General features: G+C 40.5%; 1 non-coding gene across 1 annotated transcript; it reads left to right on the top strand.

The window, feature by feature from the left end:
• The first annotated feature begins 6,205 nt into the window (after nt 1-6,205).
• Nucleotides 6,206-6,278, top strand: trnak-uuu (transfer RNA lysine (anticodon UUU)). The gene has a single exon. It is a non-coding gene; the product is annotated as a tRNA-Lys (tRNA).
• The last annotated feature ends 16,932 nt before the right edge of the window (nt 6,279-23,210 follow it).

Below are 23,210 nucleotides of genomic sequence, written 5' to 3'. Positions count from 1 at the left end.
ATCCTCCTCTCGATACTAATGAAATGTTTAATATGATCCCTCGAGAAAAAAAAGGAATCAATTTCCGCCTGGAATGATTGATGCCCCATCAAACATTTTGTAATATCCCTGGAAGTTTATACAGTAGAATCCTGGTTCGTGGCTTAAATTCAAGGTAAATGAGACTAAGGAAACGAGTTGGAAACTTGATGTCGAAGTGGGATTTAAATCACCCATTTCACATTTTACTTCATTGGGCAGTATGTGCCAGAGAGTAATACCGCAGCATCCCTTCGATAGCTCAGTTGGTAGAGGGGGGGGACTGTAGTGGAATCAGCAGGGAATCCTTAGGTCACTGGTTTGTTTCCAGCTCGAAGGAAGGTGCTTTTCGTGTACTTTAATCAAAGAGTTAAAAAAGCGAATCTGTTTTATTCAGACATTGATCAAAAGCTCAATAATCGACGAAGCAAAGGCTCCTGTTCCGAATTCAGCCCACGTCTGATTGTCTTGTTTTGGCCAAGATCTGATCTTTGAATTAAGGGACTACACTGTCTGTTTTGTAATTCAAAAATACATACAAATGTCAAGTTTTTTGTAGATATAAAGGTGTTCTCTGTTTTCAAAGGATAGTTACTTAATTGGCATAATGATTTGGTATTGATTTTGTATCGTTGTATTATAAAGTTTGTGCTTTCTGTGTTTTTATCGTATTGTGAACTTATTTTTTAAACAAATGCTTACAAAGGCAAACACGGCACACATCTGTTTATACCAGCGGTGAGTTGCATATTTTTATTAAGTACAAGCTACTGTGCACTTCTGGGAGTATAACAGGTTCGATATAAAGTGGCAAAAATATAAAAGGGGAAAATACCCCAGACTGCATGTAAAGCCCTCGTTGTGACTGTTTTAGATAAAATGGCGTACTATGCACGAAATGTTGCAGAAACACAATCTGATATTTTGATACAGGTAGGCCAGTGCTTCCAAAGCATGCAGGTGTAGAACAGGACTTAATGCATTTTTATACAAAAATTTGTGTTCTATATTCTGGTCGCTTGCAGATTAGAATGGCATATGTTTAGCAATAATATTATTTATGGTACCTGAAAGTTTCAGGTTGTTGCACAAAGCTAAGGTATGCGTATACGTGATCTGACAACTGGAATCAATTTCCTGTCGTTAAACTCTGTTTATTTTTAAGTTGAGGCCCAGGATCCAAATCTTCAGTTCTGATTTTTTAAAGTGATATCTTTCCTTCCTGTCGTGGAAGTCACACGACGTGAGCAATTGTTTTTTTTACGTTGCGATCCAAAGAGCCTCAGACGCACAGTCTAACAGTAACCAAACCAGAATGGATTCTTCTGGGAGCCGGGCTGAGCTCATTCTCACTCCCTGTGCTGAAAACAGAATAATTTCTTCCCCGAACATCGTCTACAGATCACTTGTGCACTTTTAACCTTCTCGCAGCTACGGGCGAGACTGACGCTCATGATATTGTAACGCAACGGGGGCTCAGGCGGGCGCCCTTGCCGCATCAGGTTGGCCCCACACTGTCCGGGGCTCGAACCCGGGATTTCCGCGTCTCTTTGCAGCAACCTAGCCCCGTGAGCTAAAGAGAGATCTCTCTACAGCCCAGTAGCTGTAGTCCTGCTATCACAGGGAAGGGCGGTGACGTCACCTGCTCTGGTACGCCGGCTCTTACACAGTACCTGTCGGCCGTAAGCGTTACAATATGAAGGCACCCACTGGAACACATTCTCTAACTCTCACAATCGCGACAGACTTCGCTTTTTAAAAAAAAAAGTAGATATAGCCCTGAAAAAAGCATTAGCTTTATCAGTTTTTACATTAATCTATTTTGAATCAAAGTTTGATTTTTTTTATTGCATTTTACATTATAATAATCATTATTGCTTACACTTATATAGCGCTGTTCTGGATACTCCACTCAATGCGCTTTACAGGTAATGGGGACTCCCCTCCACCACCACCATTCTCCTGAATGATCACAGAGAGTCAGGACCTTGGTTTTACGTCTCAGCCGAAGGACGGCACCTGTTTACAGTTTAGTGTCCCCGTCATTGTACTGGGGTATTAGGACCCGCATGGACCGCAGGGTGTGCGCCCAGTGACAAAAAACAGACGTGTGTCGGGCTCGGCTGCGAGCAGGACAATGACGTCACGGGGACAAAGTAGAGGAAATCAAAACGGTTCTATAAAAGACCTGTGTCAGCTGTTGGTTTGCAGTCTGGACTCTAAATCATCTGATCCGATTTTAAATCTCTCTAATACCTGAGCTGCGGCTTCTTCAGAGTATTTATTCGTATACTTATTATGTGTAAGTGTATAGATGAAACCTTTCATATATTGTTCAGTTTAAATCAAAATGCTTTACTAATACAAGAGAGAAGTATAGTATGAAGGATGTGACAAATGTATGATTTCTTGGAACAAAACGGTTTTTATTTGCGTTCGAAACGAAGCAGAATTTTAGCGCAAACCAAACCCTTTGTCTTTTTTAGAGTGATTTTTAAACAGACAAAAATGTAGAAAACGTGTTTTTTTAGCCCTACAATAGCAGGGTCAGTGACGTAATGAATAACGCGTCAGGCCTTGCGTCAGAAGATTATAGGTACGACTGCCATCTGGCTCATTGTGTTTATACCACTTACATTCTTTTATATAAACGAACTGCACCTGAAAGCTATAGAAAACACTTTGGGTAAGTTGTCTGCAGCCTCATGCGAATTTCGACAACTTACCCAAAACACTGTACTGTCTGGAGATCAGCTCCAGCTCTGAACTCAATTGCAATGAAAAACCATGCGTAACAAAACTGGAGAACAGCTGAACTTGTGCTCAGTTCGGTGATGAGGGTTCAGAACTGTCGTTGTTGTAATTAGCACGAACTGCACAGGCTCTGAATCAGACCATGTCAATTAGTCTGATCAGTGTAGGACACGTTAATGTAGAATTATTAATAGGTTTATTAGTTAGTTAGTTCAGGTTTACCCACCTGAACTAATGTAGAATTATTACTTGGTCTGTCTCTTGTTTGTATATAAATGAATGTCTCTGACAACTTAATGTTAGTTTTTAATTTAGTTTTACGATGTAGGTCAGGCGTTGACATATGCAAGAGTATACGAAATGTCTCACTCCTGATTCAACTCATGTTCTATAGGAGATTGGCGATTCCTCCTGTTTCTCGTACAACCATATCAGAACAGAAGCCCGTGTCACCCAGCTGTGATTCAAGATCGACTCGCATCTTTATCCCTTTTTTGTTCGTGATCATTATTTTCTTTAGTTATGATCAATATTGAACTTTTTTGAAATGAAATGACAATAATCAAACATGCAGGCAGATTTTTGAAAAGTATTCGGAATTGACAGGGTGCCCCTTTGGAACAGTCGTCAGAAAATGTGAGAAAATGAAAGTTATGTAAGCTCTCACACAAAGCATTGAAGATTGGAATCTGAGTGTTAAAAAGCTACCCGTCTCCCAATGATAGGCAGGGATACACACCATGACTCGAATAGACTCAGCAAACTTTAACACCTATGATATTACGAGTGCTTTGCACGTGTCGAATTTCAAGAAGGAACTACTACAACAGTTGTGGACATAATTCATTACCACCGGCAAAGTCCAATGCTGGCAACTTCTGAGAAAATAATGTTCACTCATGGAATTTGGTCTTTGAACGGCTGGCGGGAAAATTCATTTATACTCCTGTTGCACCCTCAGCTGAAACATGTTAAAATAACAACGCAGATTTGTTGGAGAACCTGACAAGAATTATTGTGTTAGCACTGTATGTATTCTGGTATATTTACTTTAATTTTAATATAAATGTAAACATGCATGCTGTATAATATATTGTAATTTTAAAATATGTTAGCTGACGATGCGAGGGGGGCTATTATACCTTGTGAAACACGCAAGGAACTGTAAAAAAGGCTGGTATTTGAAAAAAATTGGCGATCACAAGAAAACCACAATTTATGTGGTATTATCATCAATATCCTTCAAAATCTGTGTTCAAATGAAGGATTTAAAGAAACTATGAAAAAAGCAACAGTAATAACAGAGGATTTTGATTTTTGCTCTTCAAGTCAGTAGATCGATGTAGAGTTGCGCCCCTACAAACAGCACAAAGGATGAAACCCACCTCTTTCATTATTGCTGTTTGTGCCGGTGAAAGTAGCATTTGTGCTATTGAAAGCATCTCGGAAGATGAAGGTGCAGTCACTTCCACGACCAGAGATACCAGAGATCTGCTTTTTCCTTGTAGAGTTTTTTGGTATTTAAGAACACGTATCCTACCTTGAATGCTAGTTTCAAAAGATATGTTACCGGATCACAGACTTTCTTGAAAAGATTTGGGGATGCACTTACCGGGATTCAAACCCGACTCAATTATTTAGAAGGCACCTATACCACCAATGTACTTCTGAGAAACACCGGCACATTTCCGCAATCCTCCCTCTCACCTACAAAGTTATGAAGAGACAGACGTCCAATGAAAACTAATTTGATTCACTCAAGGCTCCGCTCTTTTATTGTGATGTCATTTTAATTAATGTTAGCTGTGATAAGGTGTTGTTTCTGTCTCTTAAAGTTTAAGTCTGCTCCTTTCTTCCTGGTTTAGAAATAACATGTTTCATGATTGTTTACAAACACCACTATCAATTATTTGTCCAGCTCTAACGCCTGTGTGCGTTGACAAGGCATCTCCAAAGGACATATTAAATAACATGATCCTTCCTGTTACCATTCCTGTGGTTGGAGCGTTGTTTCGCCCTTTTTTGTTCTTCTACAATGTTTGCAGACAGGACTTTATCACTCGAGTTGTACAAAACAAGTCGGTCCATGAAAATCATCTGTACTGCTGTTGTTCTATGCGTAGTTTAATCAAGGTAGTCGAGTGAGGAGGTAAAAAAGCACTCCCCGTCGATAAATCAATCATCGTCGCCCGTGTGACTGGATATAAAAATAATGGATTCATTTTAACCAATCTCTGGAAGCTTCGATGCGGTTATTTTTCCTTCCTTATTTCTTCATTCCTATGAATTTACTCTGTAGTAGAGGAAACATAAAAGTGGGAAACTGCAGGCATCCTTCGTTAGTGGTGGATTGTGTTCAGAGAGCATCAGCACATCTCAGTTCCGTTAATAAGTCTGTTGGGGATATACCTCAGTGGTAGAGCGCATGCTTTGCATGTATGAGGTCCTGGCATCTCCAGGTGCTTTATATTTCTGTGCTCACATTGCAATCTTCTGTTGAATGTGAACTCTTTGCTCATGTTCATAGAGAGCCAAGTTCACACAATTAAACTCAGGCACACTCGAAGTGCTACGGTGTTGCTCTGCTGTTTTAAATGTACCTCTAAAGCATTTAGTTCTGTTAACTACCAAATGATTTGAACTAATTTTATGTTATATTCAGGAAATCCAGAGGTCTTCAGACGTGTCGTGGCTGTTGAAGAAGACACCTTTTGAATCTCACCCGGGATTTCTTGAGAGATCATTCAGTGAGCGAGTCCTCCCTCTGGACTCCACACTGAGCTGAAAACTGCGCGAATTCCTTTGTACAACCGAGAAAAAAACTGATGGACCAAACAACGACATTTGATGATTACAAGAAATTCAAGAAACACAACAGTCCGAACACAGGTTTGAATCCCGAACGCTTAATTTAAAAGACAAAGCGAAGGATACGACCTGTAAACTCTCTTTGTGTCTTACAGTTTATGATATAAAAAATCTTACTTTCAGAATAATTTCTTGCTGCTGATAGACTATTTATTGAATTTTAACAAAATGTTTTTTAATTTTTAACAAAAAAGTGTGCACACTTATAGAACCAAGGAATTGAAAGTTTTTTTTTAATTGTTGTTCCAAAAAATGTTCCATTTGTTTTCATTCTTGATGTTGTTGATTAAAAGATCTTATTAAATGCGAAAAAATCTGAATGTGAAAAAAGGTCAAAATGCTATTGAAAAAATCAGTAATGTGAGGAAAGATGAATTGTGGGAGCCCCTTACCTCCCCATGTCATGCTGTATTTCTCACTCATTCTACTGGGAGTGGTGCCGTCGCTTCTGGATAAAGTCTGTCAGTAGACATTCCAGACGGGTCAGGTACTGTATGACTGCGCTTCGGCACAAGAAGAGACATGTGACTTGTGAGGATCACGACAGTGTCATTCACCATCCAGAGCCCGGATAGCTCAGTTGGTAGAGCATCAGACTTTTAATCTGAGGGTCCAGGGTTCAAGTCCCTGTTCGGGCGTTTGTGTTTTCCTTAAGTGTATTGTGAATTTAATTATAAATCGTATTTTATCTTCCACTCTTCTAGCTGTACTGTCGATATTTTAAAAGTTAATCACTTGTATTTTCTTTAGTGTTTCCTTTCACAAACCGAAAATGTTCAAGACTATTTTGTCACCACACTCCACGTAGATAATCACAGGAAAAGAAAAGGAAACGCAGTGAGGAGCTCACACAGTGAGTACTCTTGAATACAACAAGAGGAAAGGCACACTGTACATCTGCGGAACATCACGTCCGAGTTTACAGTGACGGCTTCTATTTCCACTGATGAATGAGACAGATTCATGAGGAGATCCTACGCACAACTAAGCGAACACATCGCTATTTCGGTCTGATGTAGAGGCTCCATTTGTGTCAGCAGTACTATAAATGTAAGTCTTATACACTTTCAGGGGCTGCATCTGTAGCGCTTCATCTAAGAAGACTGTTTTACTTTACCACACGGTTACATTCACCCACCCAATTTATTCTCAGAATACCCAATGGCTCAATAACCCTGTTTTCCCCTGGGAACCACCAGTGTACAGTCCCATTCCATTCAAAAATATAACAAATATATTAAATTAATATATTCAATGAACAAATAATTAAAACAGTTTTTCGGGATGGCTGAGTGGTTAAGGTGTTGGACTTAAGCCCAATAAGCAAATGTCTATGTGGGTTCAATCCCTGCTCCTGTAACTTGTTTTTGAAGTGACAGAACACTTTGAAGATTTACACTCTATTAAAATATGTATTTACTAAATTTCATTTCTCTTCACTCCCTGGGATAACTGAACTCTCACTATCACATACTTAAGGCTTTACATGCATTAGCTGTGATACAGCTCCTAATAAAGACAGAATGAAACTGTATCAATAATAAATGACATGTTTTAAACAAACGTGTATTGATAAACTTCATTAATAATAAAAGTGGTGTGACGGGAAAGCAAATTAAATATTACAATGATATTCCAAGCAACTGATGTGTGCCGGAACCAAATGTCATCCACTGTGGGCTTTGTAAATTGTTTAAAAATTGTAAGTGAAGTTGAGATAATTAACAATTTGTTGAATCCTGCAGTTACAGATTAAAATGTGAGAAGATTTTCTCTGGGTTTATCTCTGTCCGAGTGCCTGATGTGAATATGCTGAACGCAGTGTCTTTGATTTATGTACTCAAACAACCAAAGGATCCCATTCTTGTCATCCTATGGTTTGTCAAACCTGATTTTTTCAAAGTGGGTGTGATTTCATTTAGTCTTTCGCTCCTGTACTAGAGCAGTAATGTTTCTAGACGTGCATGAACATGGTATAGTAGGCTGACAGAAGGAACACGTGGCCCACAAGCAGTGACAGTATCAGAGGTGTCTGCAGTATGTTGGTTTGTGAGCAGCGATAAAATAAAATGCAGAGGAAGCAGGTGTGCCTCCATTAATAAAGCTCCATCGATCGGAAAAAGTAACAGAAGAACCAAGCTAAATCCAACAGACAGTTTCTGCAGCTGAAATCACAGGCAAAACTGCCGCAGGCTTGAATTCACAACCTCAGCATGACTTCACTATGTACTGCTATATAAGTACGATGCACTGACCAACTGTGCCACTGGAGCTGCACAATGGGTTTGTTACATGTCTTAGATGTATTTATTGGAAGGTTGCAGAAATCATAAATCACTGATTTCATTATCTGCATGTTTAATATCCAGGAGAGAGAACTCCTTCAGGTTCTACAGCTCATAAGTGCACTTTAAGAAGTCTGCTTTTGTGAGATGGATCTCCGAGGTGCAGCTTTTTTCTTATTACTAAAGATACCTCTACATTGTAAACTATTTGAAGACCTAGAAAAAGGAACATGGCGTTAGTTGAAATAAGCACTGAATGGGTTAAAACCCACGCTCTTTGAATTGCTAAAGCGATGCCTTGAGGAGAATAAATCAACATACTGTATTCACATAGGTCACTCGGCCACGGACAAGAACGATCAGCTACCACCACTATTATTATCATTATTATTATTATTCAACCATTTGGGGAACAATACAGTTGAACAATCCCACTGTTCTTATGGCAAGAAAAATAACATGAGACCACTGTAAGAGGACGAGTGTTGTAATTGTTTGAACAATTGATTTCTATTTTTACCTCTTATGGGCGACCCTGTGGTATTTCTTTTTCTCTTCGTTGTTGTGCACGGGCTAGTTCTGCAGCGATATTTGCAGCAGAAATTTCTGCGCAGCTCCGTATTAAATCTGTTTTCAACTGCAATGGACAGAAGACGACTCCAGTAGATAGCTGTGTAGTTCTGTAGGACCACACACGACACAGTGATAGTGCGGCTCTTAATGGGCTGGTACACAGACCACATGAGAGGCAAGCAAAACGCTTTTAAAATTCCAAAGGCTCACCAAGTCAGAGGAACAGCAATGAACTGAAAAGATCTGTTACAGACGTCTATGTTAACCTCTTTAGAGCTATAAATGCCATTTGTTTAATTTATCTGTAGATTAACACTCACAAGTAACAGCACCTTACAGTATATTAATGTTAATTCTGCTGGTGGACATTAGCTGGTGTTTTTTGTAACAATTTGTTTGCTCTGCTGTAAGGAATAATAATATTAACATCACTTTATTAACCCTTTACAATTTATTGCATTAGGAATGATATTTTTGCATACCCCAGCTTGCTCTCCAAGAGGCACACAGATAAGGAGAGAGCCTGGGGTCAGAGCACAGGATCTGCCATTGTATGGTGCCCTGGAGCAGTTGGGGTTAAGGGCCTTGCTCAGGAGTCCAGTGGAGTAGGATTCCTCTGCTGGCAGAGGGATTTGAATGAGCAACCTTCCAACCACAGGCACATATCCTTAGCCACAGAGCCACTGCTCCACCCCAAGTATGTAAAGTAAAGTATAGTAAAAAATATACAGTATATAAAGCACGCAAACTTAAATGTTCAAAGTTTTCAGGCTCTTTAGCATTTTCCTTCACATATGGAAAAAGTTCTATGTGTTCTTGTCACATTTCTCCAAGTAGATAATCTACACAAGAGCGCATGTAACAGTACAGGACATACACTGAGGAATTCGCGCAGCTTTCAGCTCAGTGCAGAGTCCAGAGGGAGGAATCGCTCGCTGAACGATTTCTCAGGAAATCTTGGTTGAGATTCAACAGGTGCTTCTTCAACAGCTACGACATGTTGGAAGACTCATCGAAGTCTGAAGAGATCAGCCTCTGTGACAGAGTGTCCAGTGACACTAACTAACTGTCCTACTGTTCTCTGCTAATGTAGAGGGTGAATGTTGATTTAGGTGAATGTAAGGTTTCTTTCTTGTAAAATATTTTCGAGCGTATTTTTGCTGCTGAAAATTAATCTTGTGTATTTGAATGAATTCTGATATTGTCACCTAATTCTATACATTGTTTCATCAAACTAGAACATTTAGAGGAGCTCAATTGCATTAATTAATTGCATAGTGATATTATTTCTTGCCGTTTAAATACTTCAGTCAAAACTGTAGAGAAGTTGCTCCTGTTTTCACCATTATAAGAACTGTGATGCACCAGTATTATTTACTCTCATAAAAGTATTGTAATTGTATTGTTCTGTTCCGTTACAGCCTTGAGTGACACAAATCTTCTCCTTTACTGCACTACACTTCTCCAGAGGCCAGTTCAGCACACAAGGATCCTCAGTCAAACAAACACTGCAATCATTTGATAAATGCCATTTATCATCCTTTCTCTTAGTGTTGGTGCTACTATTGTATACAAAGGAGGCGACTTGACAATGAAAGGTGTAATCATCTTAAAGATGATTACACCTTTTAATCATCTTAAAGAGAGTCTTCATGAAGGTGTGTGTCGGCAAGCTCTCCTCTGGCAATTGACCGGGCTTGTGAAGAAACCAATCTCATTCAACAACCATACAAATTGCACAGCTTAAGGCACATGAAGCACAATTCGTGGGCTAATTGACACAAAACAATGTCACTTCACATTATCCACAAAGCTGTTTTGCTTGTTTACCACCTCTTCCTACATTACAGTGAGCACATACTGTATATTTCAGTATCTTTTATTTACCTTACTATTTTACTGTCCCTTTCACCCATGTGGAGATGTATCCACAGCCAAAACCCCGTGTTTCGCCCTACGTTTGTGCCAGTTTTACAATCGGTGTAGGAGCCTGCCTTACAGAGGTCCAGTGGCACAGTTGGTCAGTGTGTGGTATACATGTAGCTGTGCACAGTGGAGTTATAATGAGGTTGTGTGTTCAAGCCTTCCCTGGAGCATTAAGTCTTTTGAACGTTTTCCACCCATAAAACGTTCATTTGCCGTAGTAGTTTCACTGTGACTTTGCAGGTAAAATATTCTTAATGAGAATAATATTTCATATGCGATAAATAACTGAACTAGAAAATATTGGAGAGAAATGGCTAGTCACACTATTTGCAGCAGGCACTCAGACAGAGAAATGTCCTGTCATTAAAGAAAATTCATGAAGAAGAGGAGTGACATCATTGCAAAGGCAATATTTTCTGATGTCTGTCTTGGTTAATAATCATTTGCGTGGGAATTACTTCTGTCATTATTACTAATACTGATAAAAACAGAGAACTCACAGCTCTCTGGAAGTTGGCCTGGACTCTAGAAAGTGTTTTTATTTGCAAGCGGCTCTGGAACTCAACACCTGTTGATGGGTCACTTCTGTCAGATACATCAGTGGAACCCAAGCCCACCTACACACACATTCACACACACTGACAGATATACTGTACACCTACACTCTCACACACATTTACACTCACAGACACATTACACATTTATACACACAATAAGACACTCACACACTCACATATATACACTCACAGACTCACAGATACACAAATAGACACTATATACGCACATAGACACCTACATACACTCTTAGGTACAGACACACTATAACTAACACTAATGCAGATACTGCTAATATTACAACAGTAACACAATCACCAAAACTGACACTATCATTGTTACTAACACTGACAAAAACTACTACTAGACTAATAATAATAACATAATAATAATAACAGTAATACTCTCATGAAAACTAACATGATGGTGATGAGTGTTAATACTCTGACACTAACACTATAAGTATCACTAATATTACATAAATACTAGCATTAAAACTAAAACTATCAGTAATGCTATCATCATTAATACTCACATAGACACTACACACACTGACAGACATGCCCACACATACACTTACAAATATAAAACTACACACTGACAGACACCACACACTCACGGACACAAACCATACACACACATTCTCAGGCATGCATTCACAGAAACAAATAGACACTATGCATACTCATAGACACACACTTATAGACACCAAACACTCAGAGACCCCACACGCTCACACACTAACAGACACAACTAGCTCACAGACACATACCTCCACACACACAGACACCACACACTTCCAGAAACGCACCCACACACGCACAGATACCACAAACTCACTTAACTACAGATACACTATAACACAAATGTAAATATTACTAATACTACAACAGTAACACTATAATTATAATTAATATTAACATGAATATGAACATTAAAACTAAAACAATCAGTAGTGCCACTGTCATTAATACTCACATGAACACTAGCATTAAAACTACCAGTTGTACTCTCACTAATATTAACATGAAGACACTGATATTAGTATTAGTTGCTACCCGTGACGTCACACCGCTTTCTGTGACAAATGCGAGACTCTTATACGCGTGCAGTGACGGCGCGCCTGTCGCCGTGGTTACCATTCTTATGATTTATAAACACTGGAAAAATGCATTTAAACTGTTACTTACATTCATTTATGAACTTGAAATATCATTTTCTAGCTCTAGGATACAGTTACCTAAATAATAATATGAATAATCATTGTTTAATTTCGGATTGAATATTATTAACCCTAAACGCACTATGGTTATTGGTCGATACAGTCTTTATTAACTGTTTTCTAGATACTTAAACAGGGTCAAGAAAAGAATCAGTACTCACCAATCGGTGAAGTTAATCGATTTTTCTAGGGTTCTTCAGTTGAAATAATTGGTTGTCGATAGATAAGTGATCAATAACTCTTCTCCGTGAGCTCCGTGCGCCTCCCGCGCTCTTTCTCTCTCTGATCCCGGTGCTCTGGCTGGTGTCTGTGACGTCACAGCGCTTATTCTGACAGACAGAGTGCGTCTCTGCTGCTTTTGTGTCTTTTTCATGAATGGCAGAGGTACTCGAAATGTTGCAAAAAGAAAAGCGTTTTTTTTTGTAAAAAAGTGAGTGCTGATTTTTATTTTATACAGGAAACGCATGCATGTTGAAACACTATTTAAATTCTATAAATAACTAAGAAATAATAAAGCAAGGAAAACATGATATATGTAAAAATACAATTTGATCACATAATTTACTTCATTACCTCTGGTGGTTATATGTTTTTTTTCTGTTGTGTTTTTTTCTCTTGTACATGTTTCTTAATCTTCTGGTTGTAGCTAAATTTGTAAATTCTATATGTTTAATAAAAAAAGTTTAAAAAATAGCACATCTCTGCTGGAGGAGACTCCTGGTTTTCATACAAATATAACATCTCCAAAAAACTAAACCGGGCTGTGAAGAGAGGTGATTTATAACAGTTGGAGAAGGAGAGCGACAAACCAAGGAATGAAAATCATTAAACAGAAAAAAAATAGTTTACTTCACAGATTAATGCGTTACAAAGTGTACCCGTGTGGAGCAGTAGAGAACGAGCACAAGTCCCTGAAATAAGCACTTTTAAGGGTTTTACACGAATATTCAGAGTAAAAGAGCCAGGAGGATCAGACTCCTGATCCTGGAGGTGTATACTGGTTTTATTTCCACCAAGCTCTCACTTCTATAGGTAGTCTGATGATTTCACTTAACTTTATAACTGTAACAAGACTTCATCTAATTGTACATTTATAAGACTGTCTGTGAGACACTTGTGAGAGCAGCTGAATCCCAGGGCTGCTGTGGAATCACACACAGACAGATCTTCTTCTGTGTGATCTGAGTCCCACTGCTCAGAGCTACAGACTGGTCAACTGGTCACTATTTTAGTCACGACCATCGGCCTTTGGCTACTAATAATCAATATACTGATCAGAGTGTCAATACTGGTGTTTATTACATAAATACAAAAATAATTCCACACGCACTTGTGTTATAAAACACTTAAAAAACATGTTTGGAGGTTGATATACATTAAAGAAAGTAATACTGAAGGGCTGGAAGTCCTGGAAAGGGTTTATTGAAGTTTCTTGCTTCTGCCCTGGAACAGAGCCCACAGCTGCCAGATCAGTGACCCCTGAGCCCAGTTCACAGAGAGGAGAATCAGGAGCTCTTTTATGTCTCTAAGAGGGCTGGGAGAAAGGGGGAAAGGGGGAAATGTGACTTGAGTCCATGCTGTTCTGTCTGATATTGTTCATGTAGCAGTACTGATTGTCTGAATATCTTCTGGTTCTGGATTGTGAGGATAGAGAGCAGTACAGCATTGAGCTTCTGTCTGAGTGTGAGTCTGAGCTGTGAATCTGACTGAGAAGAGAATAATGATTTTTTATTCTGCCTCTGAGAATTTTTCTTCTTTGCCAAGTGGTGTTACATCCCCTTCAGATACTCTGCACAGACTGCCAGAGTGAGAGAAGAGGAGAGAGAGATGGACAGATAAGAGCACACACAGGGAGAGAGACATACGTCTTGATTTACTTTGAAGCAAGTTTCAACGGTAAACGCAGACGTCACTTTGAGCACTTGGTCTTTTATAGTACAAATATCACACTGTGCTCTACATGGGCGTGTCTTCAAGATCGTTGTGAACCAAACCTTCTGCTTTCCGAGGCAACTGATTCTTTCGTCGTTAATTCCCAAATCTTCAATGAGAATCAGTGAAACGAAAACCAAGCACACGTACACACTCGCGTCCTAGCGTGAAAAAAATGATGGAAGCATTTGAGAAATAAGAAGAGTAGTCTGAACAGCTCCGGCCTATGAACTGCTCTACAAAGTGATCGCTACCTCCACACCCAGTTTATAACACTGACAATGATGCAGGAAGCACAGCAAAGTTCTAAAACCAGCGGTTTTCTCAAAAGTAAAATCTTCATCTTTTAAATATTGTCATCCATATATTTTCGTTTTTCTCTTTTTCACATTACACGCTTTTGAGAAATAGACTGTCTTGTAATGAAGGCTGCATTAGAAAATGTGTATCTAAATTAAAATCAGATTTATGACTTTTGCGTTATTCAGCTTTCAACAGGGGAATAAGTTTTCCTTTTCTAAATCAAAGGTGATCTGCTCACAAGGAAGTATAAAAACTTCAGCGTTTACTTTTTGAAGACAGCAAATTGTCGAACCACTGTTGCTTCCTAAGCTAATAAGTAACGTTTCTGAGCACGCATTGTATTACTAACGCTGTTATTAATACAAAAAAAAGCTTAAATTCACATAATGGAATTTGGAAGGCTCAAAGTAGTCTATTCCCAGTGGGCAAAAGACGTATAATATACGTCTATTAAGCGCATACCTTAGATGTCTAAATGTGGTCTGCAATTCGTCTAGAAAGAAATTCTAATATACGTCTAAAGTTATACGTCAATTATACGTCTATGTTTAGACGTTCATTATACATAAATGGTTGGAGTTCTATTATACGGATAAATTTAGAGGACTATTATACATATATGGTTGGAGTTCCGGATAAGTTTAGAGGTCTATTATACGGATAACTTTAGAGGACTATTATACGTATATGGTTAGAGGTCTATTATATGGATAACTTTAGAGGTCTATTATACGTATATGGGTAGAGGTCTATTATACGGATAACTTTAGAGGTCTATTATACGTATATGGTTAGAGGTCTATTATACGGATAACATTAGAGGTCTATTATACGTATATGGGTAGAGGTCTATTATACATCAAAGATAGGTTTTATAGGTGTAGAAACAAGTAAACCAAGCCAATGATTAGGTTTAGAAATTTATTCTGAAAATACACATTCACACCTGAAACATATGTATTTCAAATTATACATTGTATACAATCAATCAACAATCAACATATGGGTAATAATCATAAAAAACACAACTAGTCTTAAACTTCAGCTACAAATTCTGGTAACATGGCAATATACAGTATAGTAATGACAAACACAAACTAATTACATTAACACACTAACTCAAAACCACATTTTGATTCAAATATACATTTTAAAATGTACAACTTCTATATTTTCAAGAAAACAAATATTACAATGGAATTTAAGACGATTTTTGTCCACTATTTGCAAACCCTGTCTAATTGTCCTAACAGTTAGAACCAAAAACCTATTATTTTCAGTGTCCAGATCTACTGGCCCCCTGCCTTGCATATGCATTCTTCAAGTAACACATTGCGTGCTCCTTTATTTCTTTTTCTGTTGATGTAGGGTGGGACTTCAGCACCGCAGCTAGGAGAAAATTATATAATATTACTTCCCAAATAAATGATGATTAATATCTTCTTTAGTATAATCTAAAAAATGAACGGTTTACTAAGCTCAAAGCTGAAATAAATGTATAAAATTTGGCTTGCATCATAACAGTTGAGCAATAAAGTCTGTCCTAATTAAAGAGTACCCAAAGTTTGAAAGTACAACATAGAATAAGAATAGAGAAACGGCAAAACGATTTTGTGTTATCTTCCCCATTCACACTATTTTTATGTGCCATTTTTTGCTTATTCACGTACTATTTTAATCAAAATAATATTAAGAAAGATCTGTATGTATTCAGATAGTATTATTATTGTTCATATTTACTTGTCAAAAGAGGATTGCTGAGATCTTTGCGGATATACTTCTACGTTTGAAAAACGTGTCCAAAATGGTGACCAACGAATACTAGCAATGCATTGTGGTATATAACCGGAAAATATGCTGGGTTCGATATTTTCTCAACGTGTGCGTTTATTAATGTTGTCGATATTATGGTTGAAATTTAACATTGATAATACATCGCGGCTATGTGCCCCCTGCTATGTGCTGATGTGCAATTTTAATGCATGCAGTTAGTAAGGGTCGGGCACTGTTGTATGGTATTATATATAATGACATTATGGAATAGGATGGGGACAGGCCTGGCATCACGGGGGGAGGGAGGAATGTCGCCCCTTCAGTTTTGGGCAAAAAGATTTACCTAACTTAATTTGCGCCCTAAAAAAATAGTTGTACTTTGTCAATGGTCAGACAACACTAAATGACACGAACAGTCACTCAGTCTGTTTGATGGGCAGGAGGACTATCCGTCCAGGAACTGCACATATCAGTGTCGTTATTGAGTGTCAACATTACGATCCTGTTTGCTCAGGTGGACTGATTCCTTGCAGTAGTTTATCATTATACTTAAAATCGTTATATAACTAGGACTAGTTATAGCAGTCTGTGCTTTCTGTTGCTTTTACAACATTTTTTTCTTAACGATTCAGAACGTCCATGTAGCTGCAAAAATGAACGCTTATGGTACTTTTCGCTCCAGGCAATACAGACCGTGAGAGTGACGAAAAATGTGAAACTGAACTTCATTGCAAATACCAGATTGCTAGTCGTTATCTTCTATCATGAAGCACAAATCAATGGCATAGCTGCGAGATTTCATTTGGGTAGCTGCACCGTACAGCTCCGTTTCAACCGAAATATCACCCCCCCTCAGAATTTCAGACGTCCCCCTACAGATTTTTCCCCAGGCACCGCGCACTGATGGGGGACGGGGTGTCCAGGAATTGGTATCAACTTTTCTCAAGAAAATAAAAATAGAAACTCTATAGGCACTCAAACATTTTAGTGTTTTTTTTTCAGGCAGGTGGCAAGACCCCCTCCGCAAAACCCTTGTATGCCAAGCTGTGGGCATTGATTCGTCGAATATACGTATATTCACGGCGAAAATACGGCTATACGTATATATACGTCGCCTCGACGTATAATCAACGTCGAATTGCAACCATAAAATCGACGACATTAATAAACGCATATATAACGTCGAAAACACATCTAACACAGTGCCTGAGGCTTTTTACTGTATGTATCGTGTGTGCCGCAACTAGGAGTATACGGCACTCTGCAAAGTGTACGAAGTAAATTATTTTCGCAGTAATTAATTTATTATATTTACTATATTTATTATACACGTGTAAATTAATTACTGCGACACGATACATACAGTAAAAAGCCTCAGGCACTGTGTTAGATGTGTTTTCGACGTTATATATGCGTTTATTAATGTCGTCGATTTTACGGTTGCAATTCGACGTTGATTATACGTCGTGGCGACGTATATATACGTATAGCCGTATTTTCGCCGTGAATATACGTATATTCGACGAATCATTGCCCACTGGGTTCCTTGTACAACTTTACTTGCCCGCTGAGTAGAGTTTAAAGCAACGGCAGCAGACGTAGCAGTAATAGCAACAGCATGGTTAGAGTGACACAATACACTCTATGAAAGAATTGCGGCTTCAGATCGTTCTGTTCTGTTGAAGCTACCTACAGGCTCTGAACTGTTGACATTGGCTGTGATCTTCTTTTCTCAGGTTTCATGAAATTCTTCACATATTTGAAATATTTCATTCGGGTTCGCCTAATACACGGTGCAACCCGTACCTGCAGCAGAATGCTGTGGCACATTAACCCGTTTTGTTTATCGGTTGTAAGGATTGAGGAGCGTACTACAAATCGAGCAAGCGAAAAGAAAATTAAACAGGAGTCACTTTTTGGATTGCTAATCCATTGTGCTCTGCTCGTCTAGGTTCAAATCCCATCCGTGTCATGGTTAAGGCCTGAGATGTGTGTCACCGTTTTTCTAAACGGTGTTTGCATTTGTTTCCTCTTCTACTCTTGTACTGGAGCAGTAATATTTCTAGCGGTGGATGAACATGGTATCACAGGCTGACAGCAGGAACACGTGGCCACAAGCTGCAGTACATTGGTTTGGGAACAGCAATAACTTTCCTGTGGAGACAGGTGCGCCGGTATTAATACAGCTCTTGAGCGGAAAGAGTAACAAGAACTGACTTAAACTTACCAGTTATGTTCAATAGCTAAAAACACAAAACCAACCTCTTCAGTGGTTGAATCTAAATTACAGAAGCCAATGCTGCCATCAAGGAAAAAAAAAATCTTGAGTTATGTAGTTTTGAGACTAAATATCTGACTTTCAGTTTGAAGCGGTACAATGGATTCCAGATCACATTCGTTCTTAATTCATATATATGAGTGTGATAATGGTTAAAACTGTGTTTACATGAGGAACAAACGGTAACCTTTTCATTCCGAGAAGAAAGTCAGTCTGTATGCATTTCTCAGCGTGCACATTATCAGGAACACTAAACCCACAGTGCCAGCAAACCTTTCGATAGTCTGTAGGTACTGCCATTGCAAATGTTACAGGTTGTTCATACACACACATGATATCGTTGCTATCTCGCAATTAGGAGATAATTTTGTATTTCTTAATTAAGAGAATTCTGGATTTTTTTCCTTGGTGGCAACAATGCACTTCCGCAATAAATCATAGACTCTGCTTTCAAAATAGCTGCACCAGGCACTTGGACACAGATAAACACAGGGATTTAAAATTCAGGAATATGAATGGTCAATTGCTTACAGTTGGGTTTTTTACGTTTCGTATTTAGCGATTTGCATATGTAACGCCCTCGCCTGGTGGTGAGGAGGAAGCGCCCCTAGGTGCTCGTAGTACCGCTGGGCATGCTGGGAGTGGTAGCCGGGGAGAGTCTGAGGGTCAGCACGATGACCAGCGGCTGACCCTACCTGTGTAAATAATGTCCTAGTAATTCTAGTGCCCTGTGTAGTCCTGTAAAAGTGTAGTGTGTTGTTAGGTAATTACCACCCTAAATATGTGTACGTGTTCCGTCAGTCTCCTCATGTGTGTGTAGATCCTGTGTTTGGTTTTGTGTGGTTGAAAATGAATAAAGCTAATGTTAATGACCTCTTCATGGATCGTATGCAGTTCAGCAGAAAAGTGTTGCAGAAGGAACTTGGCTTTGAACCTCGGCACTTGGATTTCATCTTCGCTCTCCCAGGTCAGAAAGCATTTGAGGTTGTATTTGCTACCTATCCTCTGTTTGAACAATGTGTGGATGTGTTTGAGGCAAAAAGAGGGAAAGTTCCTGCTCTTGAGAAGATCAACTTGCAGCCTTTGACACAGAGAGAGAGGAAAACCGTGCATGTTGTTATGTTCTCGGAACTGGCAAAGACGGAGGACATTCACACCTGGCTTAACCAGTACTGCACCGTCCACCATGGAACTGAGGTTAGAGATGTTGACGGTATAAAAACAGGAGCAAGGAAATTCGAGGTTCGCTTGCTACCGGACAATGTAAATGGAGGCTTAAGGCACCTGCCCTCTACAATCCGGCTGGGCGCCTGCAATGGCTATGTTTTTTATGTGGGACAACCAAAGGTGTGTCGGCGCTGTGGTGCTGTGGGACACCTGGCATCGTCCTGCACTGTGAAATGCTGCAAGACCTGTGGCAAACAGGGACATTTAGCCTCTGACTGTTCAATGCTGCCAAAGTGCAATTTATGTGGCTCGGAAGGACACGTTTTTAAGAACTGCCCTCACGCCTACGCCAATAAACTCAAAATGAGAAAGGATGAGGCAGTGCTTGTTTCAGCCAAACCGGCCCGAAAAGCCAAAGCAAACAACAAGTCAAACAAAGAACCCTTGTTGGACAAAGACTCTCAGCCTCCAGCCAGGATCAGTCCTGCTGTGGCTCCGGGGCCGGTGGAAGAAAGATCCACTACGCCCCCACAACCGCAGACTGCACCAGACAAGCACGAGGGTTTGAAAACCCCCGAGAACAGCGAGGACCCCTCCCCCACTCCTGCTCCTCAGAACGAGGGCCAGTGTGGGGCCCCCCGGTGGAGCGGGTCCAGCGAGGATAACCAGGATTCAGCGGAGCTGCTTTTCCCAGACTCTGCAAGTGCTACAGATGCCCTCCTCTCCTCCATCCAGTCCATCACGGAGGATCTGCAGCAGCTGGTGGGTGAGGGGGAAGAGGAGACTGGTGCATCGGCTGCACCCCTTTCCCCTCAGTGCTCCCAGGAGCTGGACGTGAGGAAAAGGAAAAATGACTCTGTTTTCTCCCCGAGCGAGGAGGAAGGAGAGCATGGCGATGGGGACAGCTGGAACCCCTCCACCCCTCCCTCTAGCCCCTTCCTTGAAATGGACTCTGTGAACGCTTTTACTGCTGCCACCCTGATGAAGGCTCATTCAGAGGATGGCTGGCAGGAAATTGGTAAGAAGAAAAAGAAAAAGAAGAAGGTAACAGGTGAGACAGAAGAGAAATGTGTTTTGTAAAGACTGGTTCCACTTTCTTATGTAATATGGCTCTAAACATAATTTCTCTTAACACCAGAGGTATCAATGACAGAGTTAAATGTCAGTCTGTCTTTGATTACCTCCAGCAGAGAGAGGGAGATGTGTTGATGTTGCAGGAGTGTGCTTTAGCCTATCAAGAGAGGTATAAAAGCTTTGAAGATAGATGGGATAAAGGGCCTTCTGTTTGGTCAGGGGACAATAACAACAGAGCCTCTGGCGTGGCCATTCTTTTCAAAGGATGGGCTTTCAAATTGAAAAGTATTCAGAGGGTCATAGATGGCAGGTTGCTGTGTGTGGATGTGGAATGGGGGACCGTTAACCTGCGGCTAATCAATGTGTATTGTCCTACCGACGTGGGAGGAAGGGTGGAGCTACTCAAGGCACTCTCTCCCCTATTGTTATGTAGCACAGACGTGATAGTGGGAGGGGATTTTAATTGTATCTTAGAGCACACAGACAGGCAGTCTAGCTCTCCGATAAAATTGGATTCCAGCTCACTGGCCCTGCAAAACTTAGTTCAAGACTTTAAACTCTCAGACACATATAGATGTATATATCCCACAACAGCAGGATATACATGGTCAGGGAGGAATAGCAGCTCCAGAATTGACTATTGCTTTGTCTCAGCGAGAGTGAAAGTTGTTGGGGTCACTCTTCAGCCTGTCTTCTTCTCAGATCATCGGGCTTTAGGGTGTAGAGTGGAACTCCAGGGCGGGACTGTCTTTGGCCCAGGCCTCTGGAAACTCAACACAAAGCTGCTAGAGAACGAGGGGGTAGTATCCCGCTACAAGGAGAAACTATCACAGTGGCTGTCCTTGCAGTGTCTGTACGGGTCAGTAGGAGAGTGGTGGGAGGAGGTGAAGGTGAGGACAAAGGCCTTTTTCATGGCTGAGGGAAGGAAGGCTGCTGCCAGACGGAGAGGAGTGCTAGCCAGGAAACAGAGGCAGCTGCAGCGTCTCTACACGATGCTGCACAGTGGCTTCGATGTGCTCGAGGATATCACCCTTTTAAAAAAGGACATCCGGAGCATAGCCGAAGAAAGTAGTCGAGGAGTGCTGTTAAGAAGCAGAGTGCAGTTCTTGGAAGAAAATGAGAAGTGTACTCGCTTCTTTTTCAGGAAAGTGGTAGGCTCCAAGTCTGTCATGGAAAGTGTAGTTGATGAGGAGGGACGAGAGAGAACAGAGCCGAGTGCTATCCTCTCCTGCACCGAGGCCTTCTACTCAAGACTGTACAGCTCTACAGAGGTAAAGGATGAAGAAATTCATTTTTTCACCTCAAAGCTAGAAAACGTTTTGAGTGAAGAAGATAGGGAAGTACTTGAGAGGGATTTGACAGTAGAAGAGCTGAGACAGGCTATGGAGAGCTTACAGAAGGGAAAAACTCCGGGTGCTGACGGGCTCCCTAAAGAATTTTATTGCACCTTTTGGGATCTGCTTCAGGATCCGCTACTGCTCCTATTCGAGGAAAGCTATAAGACAGAATTGCTGCCTGACTCCTTAAGAGAAGGCACTATCTCTCTCTTGTTTAAGAAAGGAGCAAAGAATGACATAAAGAACTGGAGACCCCTCAGCCTGTTAGGCGTGGACACTAAGATCCTGTCCAAAGCCCTTTTCCTGCGCCTACAAAATGTAGTGGCCTCACTGGTAGGGAAAGAACAGACTTGTGGGATAGCAGGACGCCTGATGAGCGACAACCTGGCCTTGTTGAGGGATGTCTGTCTGTACTCGGAGGATCGCTCCCTCCCTCTGTGCATTTTAGGTGTAGACCTAGAAAAGGCCTTTGACCGCCTAAACCGGCAGTACTTGACATCGGTACTTGAGCACATGAAGTTTGGCCCCATCATGAGAAAGTGGATTAACCTGCTGTACACAGGTAGCAACAGCAGAGTAATGGTTAATGGCAATAGATCACGCCCCTTTGAAGTCTGTTCAGGGGTGAGGCAGGGCTGCCCATTATCCCCCTTGTTATTCGTTTTGGCTATGGAGCCCTTAGCCTGTGCCTTGCGCCAGGATCAGGCCATTAATGGGATACCAGTGCCTGGAAGTGGGGGAGGAGAGGTAAAGACATCTCTATACATGGATGACGTCACCCTGCTCCTCTCTGACAATGCCTCAATTAGCAGAGCTCTGCAGTGCTGTGATCGTTTCTCTTTGGCTTCCTCTGCAAAAATTAACAAATCTAAGAGTGAGATTTTTTATCAGAACTGGAGGGAGCCAAAAGAAGGACATGATCTCAGGCTGCAAGAGAAGAGAATTAAGGTCCTGGGGGTGTATTTTGGAGAAGAGATGGGAACAGTAAATTGGCAGAACAAATTGCCAATCTTAAACAAAAAACTGATGCAATGGAAGGACCGAGACCTCACCATGACAGGGAAGGTGCTGGTCATCAAAGCTGAGCTCTTGCCTGTCTTGAATTTTCTGGCTTCTACCTTCCCAATCCCACACCGTGTTGCGGC

Source organism: Atractosteus spatula, chromosome 10 (genome assembly GCF_055471065.1).
Source record: "Atractosteus spatula isolate fAtrSpa1 chromosome 10, fAtrSpa1.hap1, whole genome shotgun sequence".
Classification (NCBI taxonomy): Eukaryota; Metazoa; Chordata; class Actinopteri; order Semionotiformes; family Lepisosteidae; genus Atractosteus; species Atractosteus spatula.
This window is presented reverse-complemented; position numbering and strand designations above follow the sequence as displayed.